The sequence below is a fragment of the Arachis hypogaea genome, chromosome 13 (assembly GCF_003086295.3).
Source record: "Arachis hypogaea cultivar Tifrunner chromosome 13, arahy.Tifrunner.gnm2.J5K5, whole genome shotgun sequence".
Lineage (NCBI taxonomy): Eukaryota > Viridiplantae > Streptophyta > Magnoliopsida > Fabales > Fabaceae > Arachis > Arachis hypogaea.
In genome coordinates, this window is record NC_092048.1 from 93,468,079 (window position 1) to 93,487,641 (window position 19,563).

The 19,563-nt window shown below is 37.0% G+C and overlaps 1 non-coding gene across 1 annotated transcript; it reads right to left on the reverse strand.

The window, feature by feature from the left end:
• Positions 1–19,161: 19,161 nt before the first annotated feature.
• On the reverse strand, positions 19,162–19,269 carry LOC112738740 (small nucleolar RNA R71). The gene has a single exon (XR_003169683.1). It is a non-coding gene; the product is annotated as a small nucleolar RNA R71 (small nucleolar RNA).
• Positions 19,270–19,563: the final 294 nt, after the last annotated feature.

Consider the following 19,563-nt stretch of genomic DNA (forward strand, 5'->3'; position numbering starts at 1 on the left):
GGTGATCTAGAGTTGTTAGTTAATATTATTTCCATTGACTCTAATCTTTTGCTAATTCAATTAGTGAGTTGATTAGGACATTTGGATTGAGATTAACAAGTCTTGTTTGACTTTCTCTCATGGAAGATAACTTATACCTTCTTCCAATGTTGGAGATGACGAAATACGATAAATTCTTGTTAATTATTGTTATGATTAATGACTAGGATAGAAAGCCTATGATCTCAAACCTTTCCATGAATGTCTCTCTTTATTAATTGCTTTCTTTAATTGCTCTCTTTACTTTTCTTGTCATTTATTTTATTGTCCTCTTATCAAATCAAACTCCCCTTTGTTCTTTATAGCCAATAATTAAATACTTCATTGCAATTCCTTGTGAGACGACCCGAGGTTTAAATACTTCGGTTAATTCTTATTTGGAGTTTGTACTTGTGACAACTCAAATTTTTGATGTGGGAATTGTTTGTTGGTTTGGAGCTATGCTTACAACGAAGTTCTTGTTTCTGTAAGAGAAATTCTAGACCGACACGACAAAATCTCATGATCAGGAATCAATCATACTCTTCATTATTCACATTAGTTAGGTTTTTAGATGTAGTTTTCTAGAGAGAGAGACTCTCTCCTCTCTCTAGGTTTTAGGGTTTTTAGGTTTATCTCTTCTCAATTTCAGATTTCTACTTTGGTTTAATTTAGGTTTCTTCTACTTTTATTAGTTCTATTGCTTTAGTTTATCAATTTCTCTTGTTGATTCTTTTATGTTGCCAATTTAGTTTATGGATTCCTTTTGTTTCCTTTACTCCATATTAATGCAATTCATGTTTCATGTTTCTTATTGTTCAATTGCCTTGCTATTGTTATTCCTTTGGAATTGTTAGTCTTGGATTTTACATTCTCTCATTACTTTTCTATTTATTTTGTGCCTTCCAAGTGTTTGATTAAATACTTGGGAGGATTTTAAATTAGATTTTTATGTTCTTAACTTGGATTGATCAATTAGAAATTCTTGAGTTATCAAAACTCTTTTGTTGATTGGTAATTGACAATTGCTAGTTGGCTTAGACTTCACTAAATCTAGTCTTTGATTAGAACTTGTGAACTTAAGTTGATTTTGCTCACTTGACTTTCCTTCATTGTTAGAGGTTAACTAAGTGAAAGCAAAAGGCAATTACCATCACAATTGATGATGATAATGAGGATTGGAATTCCAATTCTCAATCCTTGCTAGGACTTTTCTTAGTTATTAGTTTATTTTCTTGTTATTTACATTCCTTGCTTATTAAACTCAAAACCCAAAAAGATACAATCTCATAACCAATAATACAGATACTTCCCTGCAATTCCTTGAGAGACGACCCGAAGTTTGAATACTTTGGTTTACTTTTATTGGGTTTGTATTTATGACAAACAAATTAAATTTGATTGAGGATAATTTGTTAGTTTAGATCTATACTTGCAACGCGTTATTTCTGTGAAAATCTTTACCGACAATTTTTCTCCATCAATAGGATAAGAGTAAAGCAAAACATAAATCCATAAAAGAAGAGTTCCAAGATGTAGATAACAAAGCTTCTAACTCAGCTCGCGAAGTTAAGACCGGCCAGGGTATATTTACATACATACTTATTACATGTGAAACCCAAAGTACCCAAAATACTGTTTACAAAACCTGTTGTTCTCCAAGTCAACCTCTAAGAGAGACAAAACATAATATTTATATATAGTGGAGATATATAACTATGTATATATGCATCTAAAACCCAAAATAGAACCCCAAATGGGTAGAGTTCTTCGCTTGCAGAAAGCTTCCAGTATGCCTCAGCGAGGTGCCTCACGTCCTGCATCTGAAAACCAAAAAAATGTATAGAGTGAGAACCGGAAGTTTTCAGCATGGTAACGGTGCCCACATAACTAACATATAATATCCCGGGAAAGCCAGAGGTGATCCTAGAACTTACGATAACAGATTCAAACTTAAAACTAAAATTTTAAACCATAAACAGGGTGAGGTATCTAAGGCTTCTTGATTCCATCTCAAATCCTAACTTAACCCCTAAGCTCATCAACCCTTTCTCCAATCCTCCGAAACCATACATACACAGACAAACAAAATAGATAAGGCAAGCATAAGTAGATATTCAAATATAGCAAATAAGCATAGATATTCAAGTAAGCAAATCCAAGTAATGCAAAACCAAACAAGTCACATAAATGCATATGATGCATGCCTTTCCTACTGGCCGTGAGCTCATGTGTCGGTTACTTTGCTAGAACCCGACACATCCGATAGCTAACCCGGATACTGTCCTCTCAAAAACCGGTGGACGGTACACCACCACAAACCCCACCTGGCAGGCGGTACACCACCACGAACCCCACTATTGCGAGCGGTACACCACCACAAACCTCGCAAGATTTTCAATTAGAAAAACAACACACACACATGTGGGCGGTAAACCACCACGAACCCCACATAACATTCTCTTTAAAAATATATGGGCGATACACCACCACGAACCCCACATACATCTCGACGCTAGGCAAGCGATAAACCACCACGAACCTTGCCAGGTCAAGCTCAAAACAATTTCATTTTCAAATTTATTATAACTCATTCATTCATAACCATATCCAAAGCAACATTACACAAAATCATCAACAACATGCATATACACTTCATCAATCTCCATAAAATTTACATTATTTCACCAACAACCTTAATTAGCCAAACCTCATAAATACCAACCAATCCTAAATCATCAACAACATCCACATCTCAAAAATATCATCATTATCATTTATCAATCTCATATACCAAGTTAGACCCTCAAAATCACTAACCAACATACATATTAATCAATCTCAACCATCAACAACATCAACCATTCAATTCCTATCTTACGGTCAACTAACCTATGTTTTCACGATACATTATATTTTAATTACGAGAAACTGAAATCATACCTTGGCCGATTCCTCTCTAAGCTCAAAACGCCTTAATCATCCACCGTTTCTCAAGCTCCAAAGCTCCAACTCCTCACCAACTGAATTTTCAGCTCCCAAGATTCAATTTCAAGCTTCCAATATCCACCAATTTAACTCCAAAACACCCAATTCAATCTAATACAATCTAAATTCAGTATAATTAACGTAGAATTTTCTAATTAATGATTCATAGAGGGTTAAGTGGTTTCTTACCTTATTCACTCAAAATTATGGTGAAATCCAACAATTATCCATCGCTAGAGTACCCCTAAACTATAAAAATCACAAAATCTCTCAATTTCCAAAGCCTAAACCACGAACTGAAAAGGGGAAGAACTGGATGAGAAAACATAATTCTCTTACTGAATTGTTCAGTGGATTTTGTAGAGAATTCCAAGACAAATGTGTGACCGCTGACGGCTTGTCAATCGGAGTTCTGGATCAAAAGTTATGGAGGATTGAATTATGAGTGAGGGTTTGGTGTTTCTTCACCCTTCCTCATGCAAGGTTCAGCGTGATTTTGAAATGGAAGGGGAAGGAAGAGCTGAGCTCTTCATTAAGTGTGAGTTGGGATGAGCCTTGGGCCCAATACGGGTCCGGTTCGTCCAGTTCGGTCCGTTTGGCCCAATCTTGGGCCAAAGTATTTAAAATTGGTGTTAAAATTCTTATTTTAATTAATCCTACCTCATTAAACTATAAAATTCTATTTTCTAATTTATTTGATTAATAATTAATTTATTAACTAATTATTCACTAATTACTCAGGGCTTACATTCTACCCCCTTAACAGAAATTTTTGTCCTCGAAAATTTGCTTTCAATTCTCCATATACGCTCCCTCAAATTCAACCGATCTCTTACCATTCATTTTATCATTCTCCAACATCAATTTAACACCCTATTCACATTTTAAGCCTAATCTAAACCCGTCTATTTCATTCTTAGTTTCATCTAACTCTTTCTTATTGACTACAAACTCCCTTATCCTCCAAGGATCCTATCTAAACCAAATCGATCTCTAATCCTTCTCAACTATCTCGAACACTAATCAATTTTCCGATCTCTTAGTCTAATTCAATCCGTTATAGCCTAAATCACACACACATTTCATTCATCGATCCTACACTGATTCCTCAAGACACTTTCATGTCCTAAAACTCCTTTCTCACGTCAATATAATTCTAGAGCCACCAAAATCGCCGCGCTTCTGCAGCGTTACTCTGATTATCAACTACTAAGAACTTAATCATTCTCTTGCTTCCACCAAACATCTTCTTGTATTTTTTTACCTTTCTAACTAACGCCATTGACTTTTACTCTAGCTGCAGAAGTTCTAATCCCTTGGTTTCTTTCATCACCAGGTCCATTACCGCCTCTATCACCGTTTCTAGCTTGTTGTCTCTGCCCGTCAGCAATTGCCTGTGCCGCCTAATGACTTGCATCATCTATTCATTTTCTCATAAAGAATGACCATAGAATGAATAAATTTTCACTGATTTGATGTATTATTTAGAGCTATATTATGAATTAGTAGGACACTACTTTGAAATTAGATCTTGCATGCATTTCAGGAGAAAAGAGCAACAAAAGAGGAAGGAAGCAAGCAAAGAAAGCTGGGCACTTGAATGGGCGTGACACTCCAAGCCATCTATATTGGCGTGTCCACAGGCATGCCTGGGCGTGGCACGCCAAGCCTGAATTCTAGAGAAGTGATCTTGGTCTAGCATCATGGGCGTGTCATGTGGCGCTTGTGAAAGCGTGGCACGCCAAGGTCTCTCTGGCGTGCCTGGGCATGGCACGCTAGGCCAATATTCCAGAGAATGATAATTGATACAGTATAAGTGGCGTGCCACTTGCGCTTGCATGGGCATGCCATGCCAAGAACCTCAACACAGGCGTGTATGATGGCGTGCCTGGGCGTCGCATGCCAGGCTAGTTTTCCAGAGAAGTGAGGACGGTGCAATAATGCAAGCGTGCCATGGGCGCTTGAGGGAGCATGGCACGCCTTGAACTTGAAACTGGCATGTCTACAGGCGTGCCTGAGTGTGGCACGCCAGGCTTACAATCCAGAGAGTTATACTGGCGCAGTTTAAGGGGCGTGCCCACTGGCGTGCTCGAAGGTGTGGCACACCAGACTACTTTTTCAGAGGGGTGAATTGGTTGCAGCATTGTTGGCGTGACCACTGGTGTGCTCGAAGGCGTGCCACGCCAAGCTTGTGATCTAGAAAGAGGATTCGAGGGGTAACATAGTGGGCATGCTCGAAGGCATGGCACGCCAAAGACTTTAATACTGGCATGTCTACTAGCGTGCATTGGCTTGGCACGCTAGGTTACCTTTCCAGAAGAAAAAAATTGTGCAGCATTGATGGCATGTCTACTGGCGTGCATTGGCGTGGCACGCCAGGTCACTTTTGCAGGAAGAAGAAATGAAAGCATCATTGAAGGCGTGCCATCGGCGTGCCTGGGCATTTCACGCCAAGAGATTTAAAGTTGGCGTGCCAGGGCGTGGCACGCCAGGCCAAGTATCCGGAGAAGAAATATGGTTGTAGCAAAAGGGGCGTGCCATGGGCATACCTGGGCGTGGCACGTGATAAACCACTATTTTATGGTTTATCTTGTGCTCAATTGAGTGGTTTTCATCAACTCTTTACCCACTTATTCATACTATTTGCATGGTTTTACATTTGCCTTCCTAATTATGTGCTTTGATTGAAAACATATTTCTTTACACTTATATTTGCTAATATTAATCCTCTCTTATTACCATTAGATGCCTTGATATGTGTGTTAAGTGTTTTCAGAGATTAGCACGCTAAGTACATCATCTTGGGAGTGAACCCTCAAGTGGCACGCCACTCAGCACACCTTCACTCAGAGAAAGGATTCCAAGCTGGAGTTAGTTAGAGAAAAGGTATTATTGTCATTTTCATTGGTTAGAGAGGGTAGTATTTAAACCACTGGAGTGTACTGATTGAAAAAAATTGGAACTTTTACATTGAATCACATTTGGAATCACTTTACTTTTCACTTACTTGTACTTTTCCTCCATTTTCTTCTTCTTTTCAGTACTTAGCTTAGTTTTACCTTCATGCACTTTTATTTTTTTAAGCTTTCCAGAGCTATGATCAACTAAACCCCTACTTCATTAGGGAGAGGAGCTCTGTTATAATTTCAATAAATTAATGCAATTGTTCTTCTTCTCAATTCAATTGTTGTTTATCTAAAGGAAAGCTTTTGTGCTTCATTGATCTAACTACTTTCAAGAGTGGGGTTGGATCTACTTGAATATCATGATGAACTTGAGAAAGGAGTCATGAGATTCAGCTTGAGGCTTTTCCCTCATAACTATCTTGATCAATACATTCTTAGATGGTACGTGACATATAACCTCTTTAAATTGAGATTCTAAAGGTTGTATGGCTTTTGGATTAGAAATTGAGTTTCACCTCTTCTCATGAACAATTAGATCAAGAGATTGGCAATTGATTGTGTTGAGAGAAATTGAGTCACCAAGAGATTGGGACCCAATTATTTACAATCCGTCATGGATCTACTTCATATGATTGAGAATAAGTTAAGACCTATTGATTCATGAAGAATCACATCATCTCCAATCCCTAATTAATCTCAATCATTATTCTTCTTCATTTCAATTCTTTTGAGTTTTTGGTTTCTTTCAATACCTAATACCCAGAACCCTTTTACTTTCATGCAATTTACAATTCCTTATCATTTACATTTCTGTCTTTACTTTCTTGCCATTTAAGTTTCCGCTCTCTACTATTCAGTAATTTACTTTCAGCCCTTTATCATTCAGTTATTTAATTTCATTGCTCTTATTTTTATGTCATTTACTTCTCTGTTGATTCAATCACACAAAATCATCAAATATTAGTTTAACTAGAAGAATCACTTAACTAAAGTTGCTTGATTCATCAATCTCTGTGGGATCAACCTCACTCAAAGTGAGTTATTACTTGACTGCGACCCGATATACTTGCCAGTGGAATTTATGTTACGTAAATTCTAGTCATCAAGTTTTTGGCGCCGTTGCCGGGGATTGATTTAGATTGACAATGACTAAGTTGGTGGTACTCTAGATTAAACATTTTTCTTTCATTTTGTTTAAGCACACTAACTGTTTGACACTTTGTGTCACCTAACTCTAACAACACTCTAGCACTAGAGTGTCCATTTTTCATTTGGTTTGTTTGTGTTTTGTGTATGCTAGGAGGAAGAAGAGTAGGATCAACTTCCTTTGATTCTGAGCCAGAGAGAACTTTTCTAAGACTAAGAAGAGAAGGTAGAGGGAAGGGGGTAGTTGGTGAAGAGGAATTGGAAGAAGACCAAGACCAAGTCATGGAGGATGATATGCACAATAACACTGAAGAGGTTGCCAACAACAATGGTCAACTTGCTAGGAGGGTGCTGGCCTCTTACACCATTTCCAATCTCAGAAACTGTGGAAGCAGTATACTTGATAAACTCCAATTTTGTGGTTTATCTTGTGCTTAATTTGAGGGAATTTTATCACCTTTTCCCACATTTATTCAATGAAATAGCATGGTTTTGTAATTCTCCCTTAATTTGTGCTTAAATGTGAAAACATGCTTTTTAGGCCTTAAAATAGCTAAATTCAATTCACTTTAATTCCATTCGATGTCTTGATGTGTTTGTTGAGTAATTTCAGGTTCATAAGGCAAGTATTGGATGGAAGAAGTGAGGAGAGAAGCATGCAAAGTGGGAGAACTCATGAAAAAATGAAGGAACCGTAAAGCTGTCAAGCCTGACCTCTTCACACTCAATCAATCATAACTTGAGCTACAGAGGTCTAAATGAGGCGGTTCTAATTGCGTTGGAAAGCTAACATCCTGGGCTTCAAAATGATATAAAATTTGCCATAGTTTCCTGACGTCTAGGGACGCGCACGCTCACTATACGCGTGCGCGCTGATGGAGCAACGTGGGTCCACTTTAAGCAACTCATTTAGGGGCGATTTCTAGCTCATTTTTGGGCCCAATCCAACTCATTTCTGATGCTATTTCATGCAAAATTCAAGCTTGGGCAAGGGAGAGCAATTTTTTGTAGTATATCATCATGTAGGTTAGTTTCTAGAGAGAGAAGCTCCCTCTTCTCTCTAGAATTAGGGTTCTTATGTTAATTTCTCTTAGATTTAGGTCCAATTTCATGTTTTCATCTTGTTTCCTTTATGAATTCTTGCTTCTACTCTGTCATTCTCATGATTTTTAGTGTTAATTTTACTTTTATACCTCTTTTATGTTCATAAACTCTTTTTGGATTTGGATCTTTTCTTTAATGCAATTTAAGGTTTGATGTTCTTTTCTGGTTGATTTGAGTTGTGATCTTACTTTCTTTGCAATTGGTAGTTGGTAGATTTTATTGATTCTTGCATTTTTACTATGCTTTCTATTTGTACCCGCCAAGTGTTTGACAAAATGCTTGGTTAGGATTTAGAGTAGATTTTGAGCATTCTTGGCTTGGGAAGAGTAATTGGACAATCTTGAGTCATTAATACCCAATTTAGATTGGTGATCTAGAGTTGTTAGTTAATATCATTTTCAATTACTCTAATCTCTTGCTAATTCCATTAGTGAGTTGATTAGGATTTTTTATTTGAGATTAACTAGTCTTGTTTGACTTTCTCTAATGGAAGATAACTTATACCTTCTTCCAACATTGGGGATGACGAAATAAGATAAATTCTTATTAATTATTGTTATGATTTATGACTAGGATGGAAAGCCTATGATCTTAATCCTTGCCATGAATGTCTCTCTTTATTAATTACTTTCTTTAATTGCTCTCTTTACTTTTCTTGTCATTTATTTTATTGCCCCTTTTATCAACCAAACCCCTTGTTCTTCATAGCCAATAATTGACCATTTCATTGCAATTCCTTGTGAGACGACCCGGAGTCTAAATACTTTGGTTAATTCTTATTTGGGGTTTGTTCTTTGTGACAACCAAATTTTTGATTGGGAGGATTGTTTGTTGGTGTAGAACTATACTTGCAACAAGAATTCATTCAATTGAGAAAATTCTATACCATCAAAGAATTCTCGCTCATCAATACTCACCCCCAATGTTCATGCAAATAATTTTGAGTTAAAGCCTCAGTTCATCACCTTGGTTCAAAATAATTACTCTTGTGGAGGAGGCCCTCTTGAAGACCCCAATCAATACTTGTCTATTTTCTTGAGAATATGTGAAACAGTCAAGACAAATGGGGTGCATCCAAACATATACAAGTTGCTTTTATTCCCATTCTCCCTAAAGGACAAAGCCTCTCAATGGCTAGAGACCTTTCCCAAGGAGAGCATCAATAATTGGGATGACATGGTGAGCAAGTTCTTAGCCAAATTCTACCCACCTCAAAGAATCATCAAGCTGAAAATGAAGTGCAAACTTTCAGGCAAATGGAGGGAGAGTCACTATATAAGGCCTGGGAGAGATACAAGGCACTGATAAGGAGATGCCCATCAGATATGTTCACTGAGTGGGTACGATTTCAAAGCTTCTATGAAGGTCTCTCCCCAAAGGCAAGAAAAGCATTAGATTACTCCTCAGGAGGATCACTTCAGATGTTGAAGACCCCCAAGAAGCACAAGACCTCATTGACATGGTGGCAAACAATCAATATTTTTACTCTTCGGAGAGGCACACAACTCCAAAGAAAGGAGTATTGGAGCTTGATGGGGTGGATGCTATCCTGGCCCAGAAAAAAGCTCATGCACCAACAAATTCAGCAACAAATGAAGATGATGACCAAGAGAATGGATGGATTACAACTAGCTGCTGTGAGCACACAAAGCCAAGTTCAAATCTCAAATGAATGGAATCAATCTGAAGAAGGTTTTGAGACATTCAACTATGAGCAACAAGGTCCTGAGCAAGTCCAATATGTGAATAACACCTCAAGTCCTTTTCAGCATGACTTCTATGGTGATACATATAATCCATCTTGGAGGAATCATCCTAACTTGAGGTGGGGAGACAACCAGAATCAAGGGCAAAGGAACTCCAACTCTAACAACTTCCGTAATACAAACAATTACAACCACCCACCCACTAACAACAACCAATACAGAAAACCCCAAAACACACATTTCCAACCTTATAACACCTCACAAATATCTCAGAATAACTACTGCACATCTTCATTTAACCACTCTTCAAATGGCTCCAAAAATTTCCATCAACAACCTTCACATCCCACACAACCACAACTTCAACCAGAGTTCCAGAGAATTTCCAACCTAGAAGCAATGCTGGAGAAGTTCATGAAAATTCAAGATGCCACAGTTAAAAATCTTGAGAGGCAAATAGACCAGATGGCCAAGCAACTTGCTGAGAAACCCACAAATGCCTTTTCTAGTGACACAATCCCCAATCCAAAGGAGGAATGCAAAGCTACAAAGTGAAAAGAGTGCAAGGCAATTACATTAAGAAGTGAGAAGATTGTGGAAAAATAAGTTACCATCCAGGAAGAACATGACAAAGAAGGTTCAAAAGAGAAGACAGAGGAAGGAATTGAGAAGGATCACAAGAGCACCCTTAAACCACAGCCACAAGAGAAGAAGAAAGAGGAAAAACCATGTGTCCCCGAATTTCCATATCCTCAAAGAGCCAAGGGAGAAGACAAGGAGAAACAATACTCTAAATTCCTAGAGGTATTCAAAACACTCCACATCAACCTCCCTTTCATAGAAGTCCTTGAACATATGCCATTATATGCCAAGTTTATAAAGAAACTGCTTTCAAAGAAAAAGTCCTTGGAAGGAGGACAAACTGTTGTGATGACAAAAGAATGTAGTGCTATCATCCAAAGGACTCTCCCAATGAAAAAAAAGGATCTTGGAAGTTTTCATATTCCTTGCACCATAGAAAACATAACAATTGAGAAGTCATTGTGTGACCTTGGTGCAAATATAAACCTGATGCCTCTGTCTCTCATGAAGAAACTTCAAATTCATGAATTGAAATTCACACAGATAGCTCTCCAAATGGTTGACAAATCTATCAAGCAAGCACTTGGGGTGGTGGAGAATGTACTGATGAAAGTAGGAAAGTTTTTTCTTCCAGCTGACTTTGTGATCCTCGACATGGAGGAGGACTGCAACACCTATATCATCTTGGGAATACTCTTTCTAGCTACAGGAAAAGTACTGATAGATGTTGAAAGAGGAGAATTGATGCTAAGAGTGCATGATGAGCACCTAGTATTCAATGTCTTTAGAAACTTGCAAGTTCTGACTCAAGAGAAGGAATGTATAGAGATTGATGATGGAGACCCAAAGGAAGCAACCAAGGAGTCACTTCCAGAATTCCTAAGCCCCTGCCTGAAAGAAAAGAAAGAAGCTGAAGAGACGCCAAGAGCTCAAGGAGTAAAGGAAACCAAAGACGATCCACAAGCAAACCTCCAATTGTGACAATTAAAGCTCCTGACATTGAGCCTACCAAGAATGAAGCACCATCTAAAAAGGGGAAGAATCTCAAGAAAAAGGTGCTAAGAGGTTGGAGAAATAAAAAAATCTCAACTGAATGCTTTTCACCTATGGATAAGGTGATGTTGAGCTACCAATCAAGGGAGCAACCTCCACAATTGTCTGAATGTTACATAGTGAACAAGATCCTATCACTAGAGCATGCTGAGATAATCAAAGAAAGCACTAGAAGAAAGCTCACTGTGAGAGGGGAATAACTGAGACACTATGATCATCACCCTCCCTAATAAGGGACAACCGTCAAGCTAGTGATGTTAAAGAAGTGCTTCATGGGAGGCAACCCATGTCTAATATCCTTTCATTTTATGTTTCATTAGTTAGCAATAAAGTAGTTTTCATTATGAATTTAAAACCCTAAAAACAACTTTATGCACGCTCATTAGAAACTTGCATGAAGCATATGGTGGACATCAAGTTTGGTGCACCCAGAGGCACTCTAAGATAGGTCAATAAGATCTTGATTATGCATATCTTAGGAGTTTAATTGACCATTCTTATATCACATAACCAAAAACTAAGTTTGGTGTTCCACCATGCCATATGCACAATTATTTTAAATCACGATTGTTTTAGGTTTTGAACAATATGAAAGCAAAAAAAAAAAAAAAAAACTTATTGAGAGTTTAAATTTGGTGTGGCCACCAACATGAGAAGTAGACCCCTGAATTTGTTATAATTGAAAAAAGGTGAATCTAGTTAGATTGGTATCTCAATGCATCCAATACCAAGGTGAAATAAATTTTAATTATTATCACCAGTTACAAGATGCAATGAGACTAAGTTTGGTGTCCAAGAGACACCCAAACTAAATACTAATTGATTAGGAAAGAAAGAAGTTAAACAATTCCCTTGTCATTAATATAAGAGTTTTTGCAATTTCAGGTGCAAGTAACCTTCACAAGGCATTGAAGAATCTTCTTTCTCATCAAGTCACATGAATCAAGTGCAAGTACACATTGGAACTCACACTTTGAATGCAAAAAAGTTGAACCACTTTTCAAGGCAACGCTTTGTCTCACGCTGGGCGCTAAACCTCAATTCAAATTCACCCCTGAGAATTTTCAAATGCATCTTTATGAGCACCCCCCCCCCTTTTAGTTTCCTCTTACCCTTCCAATCCTCTATAAAGAGACCCCCTCCCCACCCTTTCAACACACCTCACCCATCTTCTTCTCTCTCCCATTTCACACTTCATTTCCTCCCTTTCTTCTCGCTTCTCATCACCACAAAACAAGAACTCACCAATGGCACCACCCAAAGCTTCAAAGGCTTCAAGCTCAAAGAAAAAAAAGACAAAAGAGCCAGCAACATCTAGTGCACAAGGTTATAATGAGCACAAATTTCTCTCACTCTTCCATCATAATTAATTCCATGGGTGGGTAAGAGAGAGGCAAATCATTCCGGAGGTAGGATTTCAATTGGGAAAGGATGAACATAGGGAGATAACCGTGGAGATCAATAGAAGGGAGTGGGCAATCCTTTGCAATCCAACAAGGAGGGTAACCATAAGCATAGTAAGGGATTTTTATGCAAATGCCTCTCTACCCTTGGGCCAACCACTCACCTATCAAAGTTATGTAAGGGGAAACGTCATTGACTATAGCCCTACTAACTTGGATAGGACCTTAGAAGTGAGAAAGACAAGGGCGACTAAAAGCTTCAAGGAAATGGTGAAGAGAGTTGATCCTGGTTTTGAGGATATTATCAATAAAATTTGTGTCATTAATACTGAATGGATAAAGGAATCAAATGGAAGGCCAAATCAACTAAGGTGGAGAGACCTTTGCCTACAAGCGAGAGGCTGGCTGGATTTCATAAGAAGATCACTCAACCCCACTTCCAACACTTCAGAAGTAACATTGGAAAGGGTTGTACTCATTTACAGCATCATGAAAAGTGAGGAAGTAAATATTGGGAAACTCATAGCTAGCAACATCCAAAGGGTAATCACAAGCACCAAGGATAGCACAAGATTGGCCTTCCCTAGCATCATTCAACTTCTATGTAATGAGGCTGGAGTAGAGACTAATGAGGATGAGGCATTGCTAGAAGAAGATCGCCCAATTACTGCCAAAAAAATGGAGAAGGTAGTGGTAGTTAATCCACTACAAAGAGCAAGAGCCCGCAGAGCCAACATACAAGCCCCACAACCCATACCAGAGCAACCACACCAAGAAGAACCAAGAGTCCAAATACCAACTCAAGAAAGCTTCAACTGGGAGTGGATGCAAGGAAGCATCAATCAGATGCAAGGAAACATAAATCAGATCATCGAACAGCAAGAGCACTTCAACTGGGATCAGATGCAAGAAAGCCTCAACCAAATCATGGAACAGCAAATGGTAGAACAAAGGAATCTTGCCGAATTTAGGGCACTCTTTGAAGCAAGAAGCATCCAAAGGGGGCAATATAATGTTAACACACAAGCAAAGCTGAATTACTTGTGTTCCACAATAGCAGCCCTAAAACCAAACACTCTAACATTTGAGCAAGGGATGGAAACATTGAGGGTCCATCAAGAGGAGATTATAGAAAAACACAAGGAGGATGAAAGAGGATTCATAGGAGGCTTGGCTTTTGGAAACCAACAGAGAATCAAAGACAAGAAGGAGCTTCAAGTAGGAAGACTAATGACAACACTTCCAAGGATGTTGCATCCAAAGGGAAAGCACATATACAATGATTTGGAGCAAAAGCATGATAAGCAAAAGTGGTTAAGTCCCATTAAGGAGCATTTAGTTTATCTAATAGTCTCTTTAATATATATTTAATTTCTGTCTGAATTAAGAGTTTTAGTATGAGCCCCTAGGTTGTTATTTATTTCTATATGAGAAAGAAAATGTTGCATGTTATCCTTACAATATCAATGAATTTAGCTTGTTATTAAGAGAAGTTAATGTTAAATTGTTCAAAAAGAAAAAGGAAAGAAGTATGACTCTAAGCGAGTGTGATTAAGAAAAGGAGATAAGGAGTAAGTATAGAACCATAAAATGAAGTTTAGAAAGTGAGTAATTGAGAATGAGACAGTGAGACATAAGAGGACACAAAAAAGGGAAATGCCAAGGATAACTTATGAGCGGATAATTTATACGCTTTTGGCATTGTTTTTAGTATGTTTTTAGTAGGATCTAGTTACTTTTAGGGATGTTTTCATTAGTTTTTATATTAAATTCACATTTCTGGACTTTACTATGAGTTTGTGTGTTTTTCTGTGATTTTAGGTATTTTCTGGCTGAAATTGAGGGACTTGAGCAAAAATCAGATTCAGAGGTTGAAGAAGGACTGCTGATGCTGTTGGATTCTGACCTCCCTGCACTCAAAGTGGATTTTCTGGAGCTACAGAACTTGAAATGGCGCGCTTCTAATTGCGTTGGAAAGTAGACATCCAGGGCTTTCCAGAAATATATAATAGTCCATACTTTGGCCAAGAATAGATGACGTAAACTGGCGTTCAACGCCAGCTTTCTGCCCAAATCTGGCGTCCAGCACCAGAAAAGGATCCAAAACCAGAGTTGAACGCCCAAACTGGCACAAATACTGGCGTTCAACTCCACAAATGGCCTCTGTACGTGGAAAGTTAAAGCTCAGCCCAAGCACACACCAAGTGGGCCCCGGAAGTGAAGTTATGCATCAATTACTTACTCATGTAAACCCTAGTGACTAGTTTATTATAAATAGGACCTTTTACTATTGTATTAGACATCTTTGGATTATCTTTTGATCTAAGGATCACGTTTTGGGGCTGACCATCTCGGCCATGCCTGGACCTTTCACTTATGTATTTTCACGGTAGAGTTTCTACACTCCATAGATTAAGGTGTGGAGCTCTGCTGTTCCTCAAAGATTAATGCAAAGTACTACTGTTTTCTATTCAATTCATCTTATTTCACTTCTAAGATATTCATTCGTACTTCAATCTGAATGTGATGAACGTGACAATCATCATCATTCCCTATGAACGCGTGCCTGACAACCACTTTCGTTCTACCTTCGACTGAATGAGTATCTCTTAGATCTCTTAATCAGAATCTTCGTGGCGTAAGCTAGAATGATGGCGGCATTCAAGAGAATCCGGAAAGTCTAAACCTTGTCTGTGGTATTCTGAGTAGGATTCAATGAATGAATGACTGTGACGAGCTCCTAACTCGCGATTGCAAGGCGTTAGTGACAGACGCAAAAGGATAGTAAATCCTATTCCAGCATGATCGAGAACCGATAGATGAATAGTCGTGCCGTGACAGGGTGCGTTGACCATTTTCACTGAGAGGATAAGTTGAAGCCATTGACAAGGGTGATGCCTCCAGACGATTAGCCGTGCCGTGACAGGGCATTGGATCATTTTCCCGAGAGATGACCGAAAGTAGCCATTGACAGTGGTGATGTATCACATAAAGCCAGCCATGGAAAGGAGTAAGACTGATTGGATGAAGATAGCAGGAAAGCAGAGGTTCAGAGGAACGAAAGCATCTCCATTCGCTTATCTGAAATTCCTACCAATGAATTACATAAGTATTTCTATCCCTATTTTATTATATTAAATTCGAAAACACCATTATCAATTTATATCCGCCTAACTGAGATTTGCAAGGTGACCATAGCTTGCTTCATACCAACAATCTCCGTGGGATTCGACCCTTACTCACGTAAGGTATTACTTGGACGACCCAGTGCACTTGCTGGTTAGTTACACGGAGTTGTGAACCATAGTCTTGGCATCATGTTTTTGGCGCCATTTCCAGGGAAAGAAAGAGCAATGAATTTTACATAATTAAAGTGTAATCACGATTCCGCGTACCAAGTTTTTGGCGCCGTTGCCGGGGATTGTTCGAGTTTGGACAACTGACGGTTCATCTTGTTGCTCAGATTAGGTATTTTTCTTTTTGTTTTCTTTTCAAAAAATTTTCAAAAATATTTCAAAATTTTCTCACCTGTTTTCGAAAAAAAAATGTTTTCAAAAATATTATTTTTCTTCAGAATTTTTAAGAATGAATTCTAGTGTTTCATGAAGCATGTTGAAGCCTATCTGGCTGTAAAGCCATACCCAAACTGCTTTGGGATTGGTCTTCAACTAATCACCTCAATGGAGTCATGCCCAATTCTTCTGGATAGGGCATGTTAGGCTTGTCATGTCTAAATTACACTCATATTTTTATTAAAGTTTGGCTGGCTATTAAGCCATGCCTGACCCTTTGATTGGAGCTTTAAGACTAACATGGCAAGATTCCTGGAATTCATATTAAAAATTTTGGAATCCTTGTTTTTATTTTTCACAATACTTTTCGAAAAAAATTAAAAGAAAATACAAAAAAATCATAAAATCATAAAAATCAAAAACATTTTTGTGTTCTTGTTTGAGTCTTGGGTCATGCTATAAGTGTGGTGTCAATTGCATACTCATCTTGCATTTTTCGAAAATTCTCATGCATTCATAGTGTTCTTCATGATCTTCAAGTTGTTCTTGGTAAGTCTTCTTGTTTGATCTTTGCATTTGCATGTTTTGTGTCTTTTCTTGTTTTTCATATGCATTCTTGGATTCTTAGTGTCTAAGCATTAAAGAATTCTAAGTTTGGTGTCTTGCATGTTTTCTTTGCATTAAAAATTTTTCAAAATTGTGTCTATAATGTTCATCTTGACATTCATAGTGTTCTTGATGTTCATCTTGACATTCATAGCATTCTTGCATGCATCACATGTTTTGATCTAAAAATTTCATGCATTGCATCTTTTTAGTGTTTTTCTCTCTCATCATAAAAATTTCAAAAATAAAAAAAAATTATCTTTCCATTTTTCTCTCATCAAATTCGAAAATTTGAGTTGACTTTTTCAAAAATTTTTAAAAATCAAGTTGTTTCTTATTAGTCAAATCAAATTTTCAATTTGAAAATCTTCTCTTTTTCAAAATCTTTTTCAAAAATCAAATCTTTTTCAAATTTCTTAGTTATTTTCGAAAATTCCAAAAATTTTTCAAAAATATTTTTCTTATTTTTATTACAAATTTTTGAAAATAACAATAACAATTAATGTTTTGATTCAAAAATTTCAAGTTTGTTACTTGCTTGTTAAGAAAGATTCAAACTTTAAGTTCTAGAATCATATCTTGTGATTTCTTGTGAATCAAGTCATTAATTGTGATTTTAAAAATCAAATCTTTTCAAAAATAATTTCAATCATATCTTTTCAAAAAAATATCTTCTTATCTTATCTTTTTCAAAAATTTGATTTTAAAATATCTTTTCTAACTTCCTAACTTCTTATCTTTTCAAAATTTGTTTCAACTAACTAACTAACTTTTTGAAAATCTTCTCTTTTTCAAAATCTTTTTCAAAAATCAAATCTTCTTCAAATTTCTTAGTTATTTTCGAAAATTCCAAAAATATTTCAAAAATCTTTTTCTTATTTTTATTACAAATTTTTGAAAATAACAATAACAATTAATGTTTTGATTCAAAAATTTCAAGTTTGTTACTTGCTTGTTAAGAAAGATTCAAACTTTAAGTTCTAGAATCATATCTTGTGATTTCTTGTGAATCAAGTCATTAATTGTGATTTTAAAAATCAAATATTTTCAAAAATAATTTCAATCATATCTTTTCAAAAAAATATCTTCTTATCTTATCTTTTTCAAAAATTTGATTTTAAAATATCTTTTCTAACTTCCTAACTTCTTATCTTTTCAAAATTTGTTTCAACTAACTAACTAACTTTTTGTTTGTTTCTTATCTTTTTCAAAACTACCTAACTAACTCTCTCTCTCTAATTTTCGAAAATATCTTCCCCCTTTTTCAAAAATTTCTTTTTAATTAACTAATTATTTTAAATTTTTATTTTAAAAATTTTCGAAAAAAAATTACTAACATTTTTCAAAAACTATTTTCGAAAATCACTAACCCTTTTTCAAAAATTATTTTCGAAAATTCTCCCTCTCCCATCTTATTCTATTTATTTATTCATCTACTAACATCTCATCTCACATCTCAACCCTCCTCACAGTTGTGTTTCTTCCATTATATTACATTCTTTGTCTCCCCCTCTTCTTCCACTCACAAAGGGATCCCTATACTGTGGTATAAAGGATCCATATTATTATTATTATTATTTTTCTGTGCCCTCTTCTTTGTCATATGAGCAGGAGCAAGGATAAGAACATTCTTGTGGAAGCAGATCCAGAACCTGAAAGGACTCTGAAGAGAAAATTAAGAGAAGCTAAATTACAACAATCCAGAGATAACCTTTCAGAAATTTTCGAACAGGAAGAGGAGATGGCAGCCGAAAATAATAATAATGCAAGGAGGATGCTTGGTGACTTTACTGCACCTAATTCCAATTTACATGGAAGAAGCATCTCCATTCCTGCCATTGGAGCAAACAACTTTGAGCTGAAACCTCAATTAGTTTCTCTGATGCAGCAGAACTGCAAGTTTCATGGACTTCCATCTGAAGATCCTTTTCAGTTCTTAACTGAATTCTTGCAGATATGTGATACTGTTAAGACTAATGGAGTAGATCCTGAAGTCTACAGGCTCATGCTTTTCCCTTTTGCTGTAAGAGACAGAGCTAGATTATGGTTGGATTCTCAACCCAAAGACAGCCTGAACTCTTGGGATAAGCTGGTCACGGCTTTCTTAGCCAAGTACTTTCCTCCTCAAAAGCTGAGCAAGCTTAGAGCTGATGTTCAAACCTTCAGACAGAAGGAAGGTGAATCCCTCTATGAAGCTTGGGAAAGATACAAACAGTTGACCAAAAAGTGTCCTTCTGACATGCTTTCAGAATGGACCATCCTGGATATATTCTATGATGGTTTATCTGAGCTATCAAAGATGTCACTGGACACTTCTGCAGGTGGATCCATTCACCTAAAGAAAACGCCTGCAGAAGCTCAAGAACTCATTGACATGGTTGCTAATAACCAGTTCATGTACACTTCTGAAAGGAATCCTGTGAGTAATGGGACGCCTATGAAGAAGGGAGTTCTTGAAGTTGATACTCTGAATGCCATATTGGCTCAGAATAAAATATTGACTCAGCAAGTCAATATGATCTCTCAGAGTCTGCATGGA